Source organism: Kogia breviceps, chromosome X (genome assembly GCF_026419965.1).
Source record: "Kogia breviceps isolate mKogBre1 chromosome X, mKogBre1 haplotype 1, whole genome shotgun sequence".
In the NCBI taxonomy this organism is placed as follows: domain Eukaryota; kingdom Metazoa; phylum Chordata; class Mammalia; order Artiodactyla; family Physeteridae; genus Kogia; species Kogia breviceps.
This window is the reverse complement of record NC_081330.1, coordinates 34,578,618-34,593,023: the sequence shown is the minus strand read 5'-3', so window position 1 is coordinate 34,593,023 and position 14,406 is coordinate 34,578,618. Positions and strand designations below refer to the sequence as shown.

Below are 14,406 nucleotides of genomic sequence, written 5' to 3'. Positions count from 1 at the left end.
TTCATCACAACTACCCCATGGGATCCAAATCTTCACCCAGCATTAACCAAAGTACACAGCACGGATTGCACTAAAATAGCAGCATAACCCATGACGATTTCCAATGATAACATGAATGGAGATGTATGTAAGCAGATGTGTCATTATGGTGACTCACATGGTATTTAATCTTTGGGAAAATAAACTGAATGTTTTCATCATAGCAAACCAAAAAGAAAACTTCCATTTATATTAAATTTTATTATATCCTCCAATGTATTAATTAACATATATTACCGCTCAAAGAGGCAGCTAGAGCAATCAATGGGCATAATTTGAATTTATTCATCTATCCAAAATGCTGACTTGGCAATTCCTTCCCTCACCCCCACTCTCCAAAATACTGCATGTTAGCCTAAATGTATATAAACAGGTAGGTTATTTATATATAGATGTACTTTGTTTTAAGGTGAAAGAATGAGTCTTCACTTTTTATTACACTGAATCACATGAAATTTCCCTTTCCATAAATAAAAATGCTGAAATATCAGCAATTTCATATAATTCAACCAAATAAAAGGACTCACCACATGAATTCTTTAAACAGTAAACTCTCCTAATGTGTTTAAAATAACTCAATATCCAAAAGTGTGCTTTGCATACATTTCAGAATCATGGGTTGTATAAAACAAGGTTTATTGTAAAAGACTTTTGTATTATGTACTAGGCAGGAAATCTTGAGGTAAATCAAGTAAAGACAGGTTCATTCAGCCTAACATTTCCATCTATGCCAAATCTGAAGCTTTGGACTGCTAACTGAGTCTGATGGCTGCAGACCCCACCATGCTTACTAAGTAGGTAAAAGGGGTCCATTTAATGCAATTAAGTAGTTATATTTAGTAATACGTCTTATTCACCTGCACTTGTCCAAAAGAAGCACTTTTTTTAAACAAAATTGTGTGGAAGATAAAATTGGGTTTCTTTTGTTTAAAATCATTAATATTTGAAATAGATTCATATTGTGTATATGAAATATAATATTGAATTAATATTTAGCATGTCATTTTTGTTCCCTGTAAAATAGTTTGGTTTGCTGATAACAGCTATATATTGTCTGAAGAATATAAAGAGTATTAGTCTCTTCATCCCAATATAAACTGTAACAGTTACAAATCTGTGGGATTTATAATTCTGAGGTGTCATTATTTTTTCTTAATCGCCAACCTCCCAACTTTTATTTTCTCCCCACTTGCCACCTTACTGGTGTGTTTCTTCGTTTCTTTAGTAGTAAGATGTGAATAACGGGTAATGACTACCAGCTGGCAATGAAAGTGACCTGAGGTGAGAGTGAGATAAGGTATCTAAAGTACCAATATCTTGCAACATTCCCCAACATGCGGAAAATTTTTATTTATGTATCTTCCATTTCGTACTTTCTTCATTTGTTCCTCACAGCAACCCTGTGAATAATGAGTGGAAGTATTATGAAGTCTGTTTCACAAAAGCGGACATTAGCACAGAGAGATTGGTGAGTCATTCATGGTTACACAGAGGCCAAGCCAAGAGTACACTGCCAGTCTTTGAACTCCTAGTTTAGTACTCATCTCAAAAAGTGCTTTGCTTTCTGAGCACTGAATAGGTACTCCAGAATTATTCATTCCATTACACTCCGAGTTCTGCAAAACACTATTGAGCTCTATAGGTGATTAATTACTCTCTGTGCCGAAATTCAGAACAAATAAGCCAAATTCTGCCATCTATTAAAATCATTTTATAGTTGCAGCAACACATATTTAACAGACTGTAGGGAAGTTTACACAGAGGCAGATCCTGCAGCTTTAATTTACATGGAAGAAGGGAAGAGGCAGAAATATAGATGCATTATCAACCCACAATGCAAATTCTAATTCTTTGATCATTTGACTTAATGTTCACAGTCAATGCCAGTTCTTCATATACATGATTGTGATCTTTCCCCTCCTGGAAATGAGAACACCTCCTCTTAGGTAAAAATAGTGTTCTTATTTAAAATTGTATAGTGTTCTAACTGTACAGAGCTATTTCATTTGTGCTCTTTAATAAATGCGATGGCATTAAAAGGGAGAGAATTACTGGCTAGAGAAGCTTCCTCTAGCCACAAAGAATGAATTATTGTTGTCGTTGGAAAAGGAGACAAAAATGTGGGATATATGTAGAGTAGGAAAAGGAAATGCACATAATAAATATAGGTGAGGAGGTTTTGAAGAATAACTTGAGTAATTCCAGGAATTTCAATTCATTTTTCACATCAACTATTTGTTAATTAAATTATACATACACACGTTGGAGAATAAGAGAGACAGATTACACAGCATACTGAGCTAGGCTCTGTGGGGATCTAAAGTTTGCAATCATAAAATCTACAATCTGGTCAAGATGATAAGTACCTAAATTCATTCATTCTTTCAACATTTATTCAGCACCTACTGTGTGTGCTACCAGTGAAAACAGAACATACTCTATGCCCTGGTGAAAGTTATAGCCTAGAGGATGGACATCTCCAATCAGATAATTACAAGAATACTGTTACAAAGGAGAAGTATAGGGTGCTTGGGTGCATACAAAGTGGAAGGCATGCTGCCTAGACTGGCCTAGAGTGTCAAGGAAGACTCTACTGAGATGATATCTAAGCTAAAATCTAATGGAGGAGTAAAAGGAGAGAATAGAGCAAACATTCCATAGAAAAAACAGCATGTACAGAGATTCTGAGGTCAAATAAACTTGGCACATTTGAAGAAGCACAGTGATTGAAGAGAAGTCTCCAGAAGGCTGGAAAGGTTGACAAGGACAAAAACATGCAGGGCCTTGTGGGCAATGTTATAGATTTTTAACTTTATTTTAAGCAGAGAGAAGATGAGAACTCTGGTAGCAGTGTCGAGGAGGGATTGAAGAGCGGAAAGAGTGGATGCAGGGAGACCAGTTAAGAGGCTATGGAAGTGGTTCAGGAGAAAAATGATAATACCTTAGACTTAACACCATCCCATCGAGTGGTAGTGGGTAGGGATAAAGAGAAGTAAATAATTCGAGATAGATTTAGGAGATAAAGTTAGCATTACTTGATGACTTGGTTAAGTGGGGTAAGAAGGAAGAATCTAGAATGACTTACTGGATCTGGTTTGAACACGGGTCTAGTGGTTCTATTCACTGAGACAACACTAGAGGAGAATCAGATCAAGGGGGAGATGAATTTCATTCTGGACATGTTTAGCTTGATGTGCCTTTGAGACATCCAAGTGCAGATGGTGAATAGGCAGTTGAATATACGGGTCTGGAGCTCACAAGAGAGGTTAGGGCTGGAGATATAAATTTAAGAGGTGATAATGGATGAGACTGCCCAGGGAGGGGTTGTAGAATAGATTGAAGAAAGAATGCCAATAATGTAACACAGAATATGCCCAAATATTTCTCCCTGTTTTTAGAGAATTAGTCACTTGTCAAGCAGGTTGGGAAAGAAGATTAGGTTTAAGGGTCCTCAAACTGAGGTAAATTGCCTGGAAATACTTGGTAGCAGGAGAAGAGTTAGTTAGAGATAAAGTCCTCTGGGGAGAGGGAAGACTCCAACCCAAGGAAACCAAATACAAATATGAAGTACAAAGGTTAGGAGTAGTACCATAAATAAGAGGAAAATAGAGCCAATAATTTGAAGCCAGAAACCAACGAAGCAGTGTGTACTAATAGTGTGTACTAATAGTACAAATAGGGTCCTGAGAGTTTGCAATGAATAGGGGTGGGTTGTCAAACACAGGTATGTTATTGTATTGATCATGTTCCTGGCAGGAAACAGATGGCATTCTCACAAAGGGTGAGTAAAGAAACTCTAATGAAGGGACTATTTACTAAGGGGTGGGTAGGATTAAGGGGTCAAAAGAGATGGCAGGGCTTCCCTGGTGGCGCAGTGATTGAGAGTCTGCCTGCCGATGCAGGGGACACGGGTTCGTGCCCCGGTCTGGGAAGATCCCACATGCCGCGGAGCTGCTGGGCCCGTGAGCCATGGCCACTGAGCCTGCGCATCCGGAGCCTGTGCTCCTCAACGGGAGAAGCCACAACAGTGAGAGGCCCGGGTACCACAAAAAACAAAACAAAACAAAACAAAAAAAGAGATGGCAAAGCACCCAGAGACTAGCAGCTGTAGGAAGTTACAACCACTCTTAGGCTTGAGGGCGGAAGGGGAGGGAAACGTTTTTGGAATATGGCATGCCCTGTAGCCGTGAGAAAGAAACTAACAATCTATGACCTTAGGTAAATAAGCAAAGCCATAGGGGGCTGGAGGATTAAATACTCCAAACACTTTCTCCTCTACCTTCATCTGCTGATGCAGACTGAATCCACCTGGAAGCCAAGAGGGCAAGCAAGCCAGGGGATGCAGTTTGTAAAGGCCAGCTTCCTAGAACAAAGAGCAGGGTGGAGAAGGCTTGTGAGAATGGATCTGGAGAACACAGAGAATATACAGCACAGAAGGAGGCATGTTGGGATGGCTTAAAGATCCAACTTGAGGTTTACTGAATATGATTCTACCATAGAAAAGATAAAACATACTAGAAATTTTCAAAGGAGGCGTATCATTCAGAGTCCAATCAGAAAAAACAAAACCACTCTAGCTATTTCAAATAGAGGGAATTTAATATAAGGAATTGGCAATGCATGTGATAGAAGACAAATGGGGATAGTGAAACAGGCTCAAGATTAGCAGAAGCAGAAGGCTATCACCAAACCTAGGGCTTGGGAAATAAAGGGAAGAGGCAATATTACAAGAACCCAGAAGTAGTGACCCTCTTTGGTCCTAGAATCATGGAGGGGCCTGCCAGCAGGAGATGAGACCACAATCAGGGCTACCTGGTGGAATCTGGGACCTTAACAGAAAGAGCTCTTTGGCAGGAGCTACAACCATGGAGAAGAAAGATTTTGAGCCATTTTTGGTAGAGCATATTGTGATTGATTAACAACGTCTTTTATGGTGAAGAGGGTAATGGAGGCATACATGCCACATATCTTTCATTATGGACCTAGATATATTTCTTTATATCATGACTGTGTAGCATGAAGATATAAAATGTTAGTGTAAGATTTAGCTAGGAGCAGAATTTCTTTTAGGAAGAAAACTGTCTTTATCTGGCAAGATACTCTAAGAGTTCACCTTAATTGTGGAAATATAATCCTCAGTGTATGGCTGATTTGAGCTGGAAGCAAGAAAAAGATGGATAAACTGTAATATAAGAAATGAACATATATTTGAAGGGTTGTTGGGTATGAACTACAGATGAGAAGTAAAGAATACAAAGTAGACAGAGGACCTAGCAACATGGCAGGAGGCTAGAGGCCAAGAAGAAGAGATAACTAGTCAAGATTCTTCCCTCAGAAGAACTTTGAAGAACAGCAATAGTTAATGTTCTAGACAATCCAGGTAGTCTGGACATATCAGTGCTTTGGTAAGGGAAGGGGCTGTGATGGTATCTTGCATGGTGGCATTTGCAGAAAAGGGACTATACACACAGAAGGCAAAACAGAGCAAAAATTGTAAAGTTGGTAAAAACAGGAACTTGGATCCAAAGGTAAGTCGAAATATAAGGCTTTCCTTTACCCCAAACCTTAGATACTGTAACTCATTAGATGCCTGGAGACCTGCTAATTACACGTCTAAATCAAACCCTTCAAAATTTAACATTTCAAGCTAACAGAATATCCAATACTTATTCACAAATCTATTTGTAGGTGATGCTGAAATCTGCTATCTTATTCTAACACTACTTATACTCTAGAGTTCTAACTCATGGATAAAGACTGTTCTGGAGAATAAGAGACACTGATTTCTAACTTTTGAAGAATTTCCACATTGACATGGTAGAGATAATCTGTATAGTTTGAAAGGACAGAACTCAGACCAACAATTAGAATTTAAAGGGAGCAAGGTTTATAGGAAAATAACTTTGGCTCATTGTGTTTCTAGTAATAGAGATTCTCCCAAATAGAGCAGGTTTTCTTGTAGGGTAGAATATTGTTGAAACAGTTCAAGCAGAGCCGATGGTCATATCTATCAGAGATAATGATGATGATAATAATAATCACTAGCATATTTTGAAGACTTATGTGTTAAACTCTATGCTTAATATTCTACATGCATTCTTATTTAAACTTAACAAAATCCTACAAAATAGGTATCATTACTATCCTCATTTTACCTACAAGAATATTGAGGCATAGAAAGGTTAAATAACTTGCCCCAGGTCACACAGCTAATAAATGACACAGAACTGTGATTCTAAACCATAGCCAACTGACTCCAGAACTCATATGCTACCATTATGCTATACTGGCTATGTAATGGTATAGAAGTGTCCATAAGTTGGCTAGGGAGATGACCTGGGGAACTTCTAATTCCAATATTCTTTATGTATATGTGTAAAAATATGTATATAAAATATATGATCTGTGTGTGTGTACCTGTGTGTATATATATATCTTCATATATAGAGCACTAGGGAAAGAGACTTTTTAATCCATGGAAAAGATGAGTAAAAGATGGCCCTCTCAATAGAAAAAAAATCAGGGCTTCCCTGGTGGTGCAGTGGTTGAGAGTCCACCTGCCAATGCAGGGGACATGGGTTTGTGCTCCGGTAAGGGAAGATCCCACATGCTGCGGAGCAGCTAGGCCTGTGAGCCGTGGCCGCTGGGCCTGCGCGTCCGGAGCCTGTGCTCCGCAACAGAAGAGGCCACGGCAGTGAGAGGCCCGCATACCACACACACACACACACAAAAAAAAAAAAAAAAAAGAAAAAAATCAACATAAATTGAAATCGATACAAACTGAGAGGTGGTTTGTAAAATTTTGGTTGACAAGACATAGGAAGTGACTGAGTCCTATGAATTTGACAAGGCAGATAACCTGGAAACTATGACTGGAATGTAATGAAACATCAACCACCTCAATTGTAATGTAACTGGACCATCTGTGATGTTGAATTAGAGAGACCTACCTGGCATCTGAAAAAATGGAGACAAAGAATCGGTCATTGTTTATGAAGCAACAGTGCTATTAAAATATTTTAAGCCTATAATAAATGCAAAGAAATGTTAGGAAAGATAAACTATTTTACCTATAAACCTGTTACCAAGCTTTGGCAAGTTTTAACTTTTGCTTCAGATTTTTTAAGAGAAATAAAATATTATAGGCAGAGTTGAAGCCCCTGTGTACTTCTCCCTGATCCTATTCCTCTACCCTAGGGTTAACTACTGAGAACCAAAATCATCACCCTCTACTCTCAGTTTGGACACTAAAGACTGAAATTACCTACTCTCCCCCACATATACTTTACTCTCTACATTAATAAGCTTACTCTTCCAGGAGATTCTTATCCAAGCAAATGGCTTGATTGTTCATTATACAATAGTAACTTCCTGAAAGATTAATCAACTTTTCAATGGAAAATGTCAACAGTTTGTGCCCTAAAACTCTGAATACCTTTCCTCAAAATCCTCCCATTGCTGTTTCCACCATTCCTGGACTGTTATATCATGATCCTCATCCAATTGTAAACAAGTACTCATATTAGAGGACCCACTTTTAACCAAATTTCCAATTCTCAATAAATTCTGCCCTTGCCTTCTCCCTATGAGATACTACCAAAGCTTTGGGGAGGTGGTTTTCTCCCTTTCCATGATAAACAAATAAACTCAAGTTCTGTTGGTGATACATGAGGAGTCAGCATTTGACACTACTATTCTCAGCTTGGTATTTATCATTACAATGGATGATTTAATTTGTTTCACTACATATGTATGTATCCATAATGATATGTAACATTGTTTTGCAGTGCATGCTTTTAAATTTAATATAAATATATCATAATGTACCTGTCCTCCTACAACTTATTATGATGATTATGTTTATTAGGTTCATGATATTTATCATTAATTTTCACTGTTGTCTTCCATTGTATAAATACACCACAATTGTTTTATCCACTTTTCTGGATGAATGCTTTGTCTGATATTATTGATAATAGAGCTGCACCAGCTTTCTTTTGGTTAGTATTTACCATATATATATTTTTTCCATCCTTTTACTTAAAGTACACATTTTCTTATATTTTAGATATGTATCTTATAAGTACAATATTAGTTGGGTTTAGCACTTTTATTGAATTTAAAATCTGTATGTTTTAAATGGTATGTTCAGCCCATTTATATTTATTGGGGTTACCAACATATTTGGACTTATTATCATTTTGTTATTTCTCTTGGATTTTCTTTGCTTTTTTTCTCCTTTCCTACATTTCACTCAGTTGCTTAATTTTTTAATTCCCTCTATTGATTTTGAAATTAGGTATTCTACTTATATTCTTTTAGTGGTTAACCATAAAATACTAAGGTATTTTATGATTACTTAATGTAAAGGATAAAGTTTATCAGCATGTCTAGTCTCCAATTCCGTAATACAAAGACTGAATGGCAGAATTCTTTACATGCAATTTCTTTCCTCTCATCCTCTATATTACTCTTGCTGAGCATTTTATTTCCCTTTTGTTTTATTTTTTCACTTAATTTTTTAATTAAAATGATGCATGAACTAATTTTAAAATTCTCAAAACATCATGCTGAGTAAAAAAGCCTTAGACAAAGGGAACCTATTTTATGATCACGTTTATATTAAATTCTAGAACTGCACTATCCAATATGGTAGTTACTAGCTACAAATTGCTACTGTGCACTTGATATAGGATTAGTCCAAATTGAGATGTACTATAAGTGTAAATTGCACACTAGATTTCAAAGACATAATATGAGAAAAATGTAATATATCTCATCCATAATTTTTATACTGATTACATGTTGAAAATGATAATATTTTGGACATATTGAATTAAATAAAATACATTATTTAAATTAGTCACTTCTTTCTTTTTATTTTTTGTAACATGGCTAATGGAAAATTTTAAATTCACGTGGCTCCATTTTTGACTCATATTACATTTCTATTTAACAGTGCTATTCTAGAAAAAGCAAAACTTACCTGTAGTGAAAAAATCTAACCAGTAGTTTCCTTTGGAAAGATGAGGGTAGAGATTGACTGGAAAAGTCAGGAAGGAACTTTCTGTGGTGACAGGTATATTTTATAACTTGGAAATTAGCATTATACAGGTGATTAATTTGTCAAAATTCAAAATATTAAGCTTTCATTAATCATATGCATGCTGAAGTATTTAGGGTAAATTATATTGATATTTTCAATTATTTTGAAATGCATAAAAAATTAAGATGGTTTGATGGGTGAATAAAGGGATGAATAAATACATAGTTGTATGATAAAACAAATATTGTAAACTGTTAATTGTAGAATCTAGGGAGTGGGTATACATACAATTGTACACTATACAGTGCTTTCAACTTTTTGTATGTTTGAAAATGTCCATTATGAAATGATGAATTAAATTATACATGTAGATAATTTTAAAAGCTAAATACATGAGACAATGGTTTTAAAGGCACTGGCCATCAGGCAATGAAGGACACTAGTTTGTAGATATGAGAAACAAATGAGGTGACACCTATGATTGCCCTAGCTATAAGTGATTTTCCAGGCCATGGCATAGGGTGGAGGTATTGAGGCAAAGGTCAGTGGATTCTCTCTGTTGATGTTATGGAGCTGAGAGTCGGGGGAGTCAAATGCAACTAGAGTTAATGAGACAGAAACAGAGTCCCAGAGACCTGCAGAGGTCTCCCCTCAAGTATTCAGCAGAGTAACTATCAGTGCACATGTGTGAAAAATCTACTTGAGGCCAGAGAGAGAACAAGAAATGATTAGATTGGAAAGAACAGTACCTGACACAGAGGGCCAGAAATAGTGCCTATTCCCACCAGTCAGATTGGGAAAAGTCATAATTCACAGGACATTGGGTAGAGTACCTAGAAGGTCTGGCCTCAGTGGTGGGAAAAATTAGCCCTAGACTGAGCTCTTCTTTGGACTCACCTACACTGAAAAATAAGACCTGAAAGGATCAAATTGTTTCCAGGTAACTTAACTGCATCTAAGAACAAAGCTAACAAAGATTTATAGGAATATAAGTATATCCAGCACCTGACAAGGTAAAATTCATAATGCCTGGCATCCAATCAAAGATTACCAGGTATGTAAAGAAACAGAGATACATAACTTATAATGAAGAGAAAAATATCAATCCAAACTGACCCCAAATTGACAGAGATATTAGAATTAGCAGACAAGGACATTAAAATAATTATTATAACTTGTATTCCATATGTTCACTAAGTTAAGCAGACATATGAAGAAGACCCAGATTGAACTTCTAGAGATGAAAACTACAGTTCCTGAGAGGAAAAATTCACTGGGTGGGATTAAAGGCAGACTAGTCACTACAGAAGAAAAGATAAGCGAACTCAAATGCATAGCAATAGAAACTATACAAAATGAAACATACAGAGAAAAAAGAATGCTAAAAAATGAAAGAGCACTAGTGAACTATGTGTGGCTTCATATGTGAGCAATTGGAATATTTGAGGGGGTTGGGGGACAGAAAAAACATTTGAAGAAGTTGGAAGAAACTTTCCAACTCTGACATTAATTAAAAATATAAATTCACAGATCCAAAAAGCTCAATGAACACCAAACAGAAGAAGTATGAAGAAAATTACAGTAAGGCACATTATAATCAAATTGCTCAAAACCAATGATAAAGAGAAAAATCTTAAAAGGAAATAGAGCTGTTACACATAGCTGAATGAAAATAATGACATCAGATCTCTTGTCAGAAACAATGTTATAGAAAAGAGAGTTGACACATTTAAAGTACTGAAAGGAAAACAAAACAAAACAAAACCCTGCCAAACCAGAAATCTATACCTGGCAATATATATTTCAAAAACAAAATCAAGTCATTTTCAGGCATACAAAAACTGAAAGAAATCATCACTAGCAGACCTGCACTACAGGAAATACTAAAGGACATTCTTCAGGCAGATACCAGATGGAAGTATTGATTTAAACAAAAAGCAAGAAGGAGAGCACCAGAATTGCTAACTATATGGGTAAATATACAAGACTTTTCTCTTATTTCAATTTCTTTTAAAAACTGTTTAAACAAAAATAATAACAATGCATTGTGGGATTTAGAGCATATATAAAACTAAAAAATATAACAACAATAGCATAAAAGTTGGGAGGGGAGAAATGGAAATATATAATTGTAAGGTTGTCATACTATATGTGAAATGGTGTAGTATCACTTGAAGGTATACTGAAACAAGTTAAATGTGCAAAATAAAACACCTTAAAGCAATCACTAAAATAACAAAGTGTTATAGCTAATAAGCCAACAAATGAGATAAAATGGGATCATAAAAAATACCTGATTAATCCAAAAGAAGACAGAAAAAGAGGAAAAAGTAAACAAAAAAAGGTGGGACAAACAGAAACAAATAACATGATGATAGACTCAAACCTAATCATATCAATAATCACATAAATGCAAATGGTTGAAACATCCAAATTAAAACGCAGAGATTGTCATATGAAATAAAAAATTAAGACCCATAGGAGACCATATGCTGCCTGCAGGAAACACAATTTAAATATAATGGCACAAACAGGTTAAAAGTAAAAGGATAGAAAAAGATATAGCATGTTAACACTAATCGAAAGAAAGCTGGAGTGGTTATATTAATATCAAAGTTGATTTCAGAGCAAAATTTTGGCAGGGATAAAGTAATTTATTTCATAATGATAATGAGGTCAATTAATCAAGAAGAAACAACAATCCTAAATGTTTATGCACCAAATAACAGGGCTTCAAAATTCATGAAGCAAAAGTTGATAGAACTGCAAGGAAAAACAGACAAACCCACAATTATAACCTAGGCATCTCTATACCCCTCTTTAAAAAAATGAATAAAATGTGGGTAGAAAATTAGCAAAGATATAGTAGACTCAAACACCACTTGACCTCATTGACATTTATAGAACACATCACCCAACAACATCAGAATGCAGTTTCTTCTCAAGTGCTCAGGGAATATTTACCAAGATGGACCATAGTCTGGGCCATAAAACAAGTCTCAATAAGTTTAGGATTCAAGTCATGCAAAGTTTGTCCTTTGACCACAATGGAATTAAATTAGGAATCAATAACAAAATGATCTTTGGAAATATCCACAATATTTGCAAATGAAATAACACTTCTAGATAATGAATGTATCAAACAAGAAATCAAAAGGAAAATTAGAAAATAATTTTAACTATGAAAATTTAAGCACAACATATTAAAAATTGTAGGATGCTACTAAAGCTGTACTTAGGGGTAAATTTATAACATAAGATGGCTATATAAAAAAGAAAAATGATCTCAAAGTAATAACACAGTCTTCTACCTTGAGAAACTAAAACAACAACAACAAAAACAAATTAAACCTAAAGTAAGCAGAAGAAAGGAGACAATAAAGATCAAAGCAGAAATCCATGACATAAAAAACAGAACAATGACAGAGAAAAATCAGTGAAACAAACAAAAAAAGCTGGTTCTTTAAAAAGATCAATAAAATTGGTAAATCACTAGCCAGACTAATGAGGAAAAGAGAGAAGATGCAAATTAAAAATATCTAGAACAAGAGAAGTGACATCATGAGAGATTCTACAGACAGCAAATGAATAATAAGGGAATAACTTGAGCAACTATTCCCATAAATTTGATTAATTAGGTGAAATGGACAAATTCCCTGAAAGACACAAATTACCAAAGCTCAGTCAAGGAGAAACAGATAACCTGAAGAGTGAAATATATATGAAATTGAAATTATAGTTTAAAACCCTCCTACAAAGAAATTCCCAGGCCCATATGGCTTCACTGGTGAATTCTACCACACCTTTAAAAAATAAATAATAATAACTTTATATAAAATCTTCCAAAAAATTTAAGAGAAGAGAATACTTCCCAACTCATGCTACAAGGCCATCATTACTCTAATACCAAAACCACACAAAGATATTACAAGAGAAGAAAACTATAGGCTAACACTCTCATGAAAATACATGCAAAAATTCATAACAAATATTTAGTAAATTGAATCTAGCAATATATAGAAATATAACACATCATGACCAAGTGGGTTTTATCCCAGGAATGAAAGGTTAGATTAGCATTCAAAAACCAATCAATGTAATGTATCATATTAACAAACTAAAAAGATGAAAAAACATGATCATTTCAATAGATACATAAAAGGATTTGATAAAACCCAATAGCTTTTCATGATAAAACCATTCAACAAACTAGAAATAGAAGGTAATTTCCTTAAATTGGTAAAGGTTATCTATAAAAAATCTGCTGCTAACCCCATATTTAATGGTGAAAGACTGAATGATTCACTCCTATGATCAGGAACAAGGCAGGAATATCTGTTCTGCCACTTCTATTCAACATTCTAATCAGTGCAGTCAGGCAAGAAAAAAAAAAAAATATATATATATAAAAGGCATCCAAACTGGAAAGGAAGGAGTAAAACTATATTTTCAGACAACATGATTGTCTATGTAGAAAATCCAATAGAGTCTACAAAAAAAAAAAGCTACTAGGACTAATAAGCGAGTTTAGCAAAATGGCAGGATACAAGATTAATATAGATCCATTGTATTTCTATATACTAGCAACAAACTATTGGAAACTGATTTTTAAAAACAATGCCATTTGCAAGAGCATCAAAAATATGAAATTCTTAGGGCTAAATATAACCAATGTTGTGAAAGACCTGTACATTGATAATTGTGAAACATTGCTAAAAGAAATTATAGAAGACCTAAATAAATAGATATTCCTTTTTCGTGGTATAGAAAATTTAATATTGTTAAGATGTGAACTCTTTCCAAAATTGATCTATAAATTCAACACAATTCTCATCAAAATCCCAGCAGGCTTTTTTAAGGAAATTAACAAAAGGATTCTAAAATTCATATGAAAATGCAAAAGGCCTAGGATAGCCAAAAGAATTCTACAAAAGAACAAAGTTAGGGGTTAACATCTGATTCCAAGATTTATTATAAAGCTACAGTAATCAAGACAATGTATTATTGGCATAAAGGTAGACAAACAGATCAATGGAACAGAATAGAGTCCAGACATAAACCAACACATATGGATAATTGATTTATCACAAACATACAAAGTCAAAGCAGAAGAGAAAGAAAAGTCTTTTTGACAAGTGATGCTTAAACAATTGAATGTAGATTCATAGGCAAAAAAAGACCTTTAATCCATAACTTGCCCTATTTACAAAAATTAACTCAAAATGGATCTTGTACCTAAATGTAAAAACTAAAACTTCTAAAAGAAAACATAGGAGAAAATCTTTGTGACCTTGAGTTAGGCAAAGATTTCTTAGACTTGA

The 14,406-nt window shown here is 34.9% G+C and overlaps 1 long non-coding RNA gene across 2 annotated transcripts in view; it reads right to left on the bottom strand.

The window, feature by feature from the left end:
- Positions 1-1,365: 1,365 nt before the first annotated feature.
- The window catches only part of LOC136793461 (uncharacterized), a 107,027-nt gene continuing 93,986 nt past the window's right edge, over positions 1,366-14,406 (bottom strand). For both annotated transcript variants that reach the window (XR_010838726.1, XR_010838725.1), the window contains exon 3: positions 1,366-1,439. This is a non-coding gene — a long non-coding RNA (uncharacterized lncRNA). The remainder of the gene's footprint in view (positions 1,440-14,406) is intronic.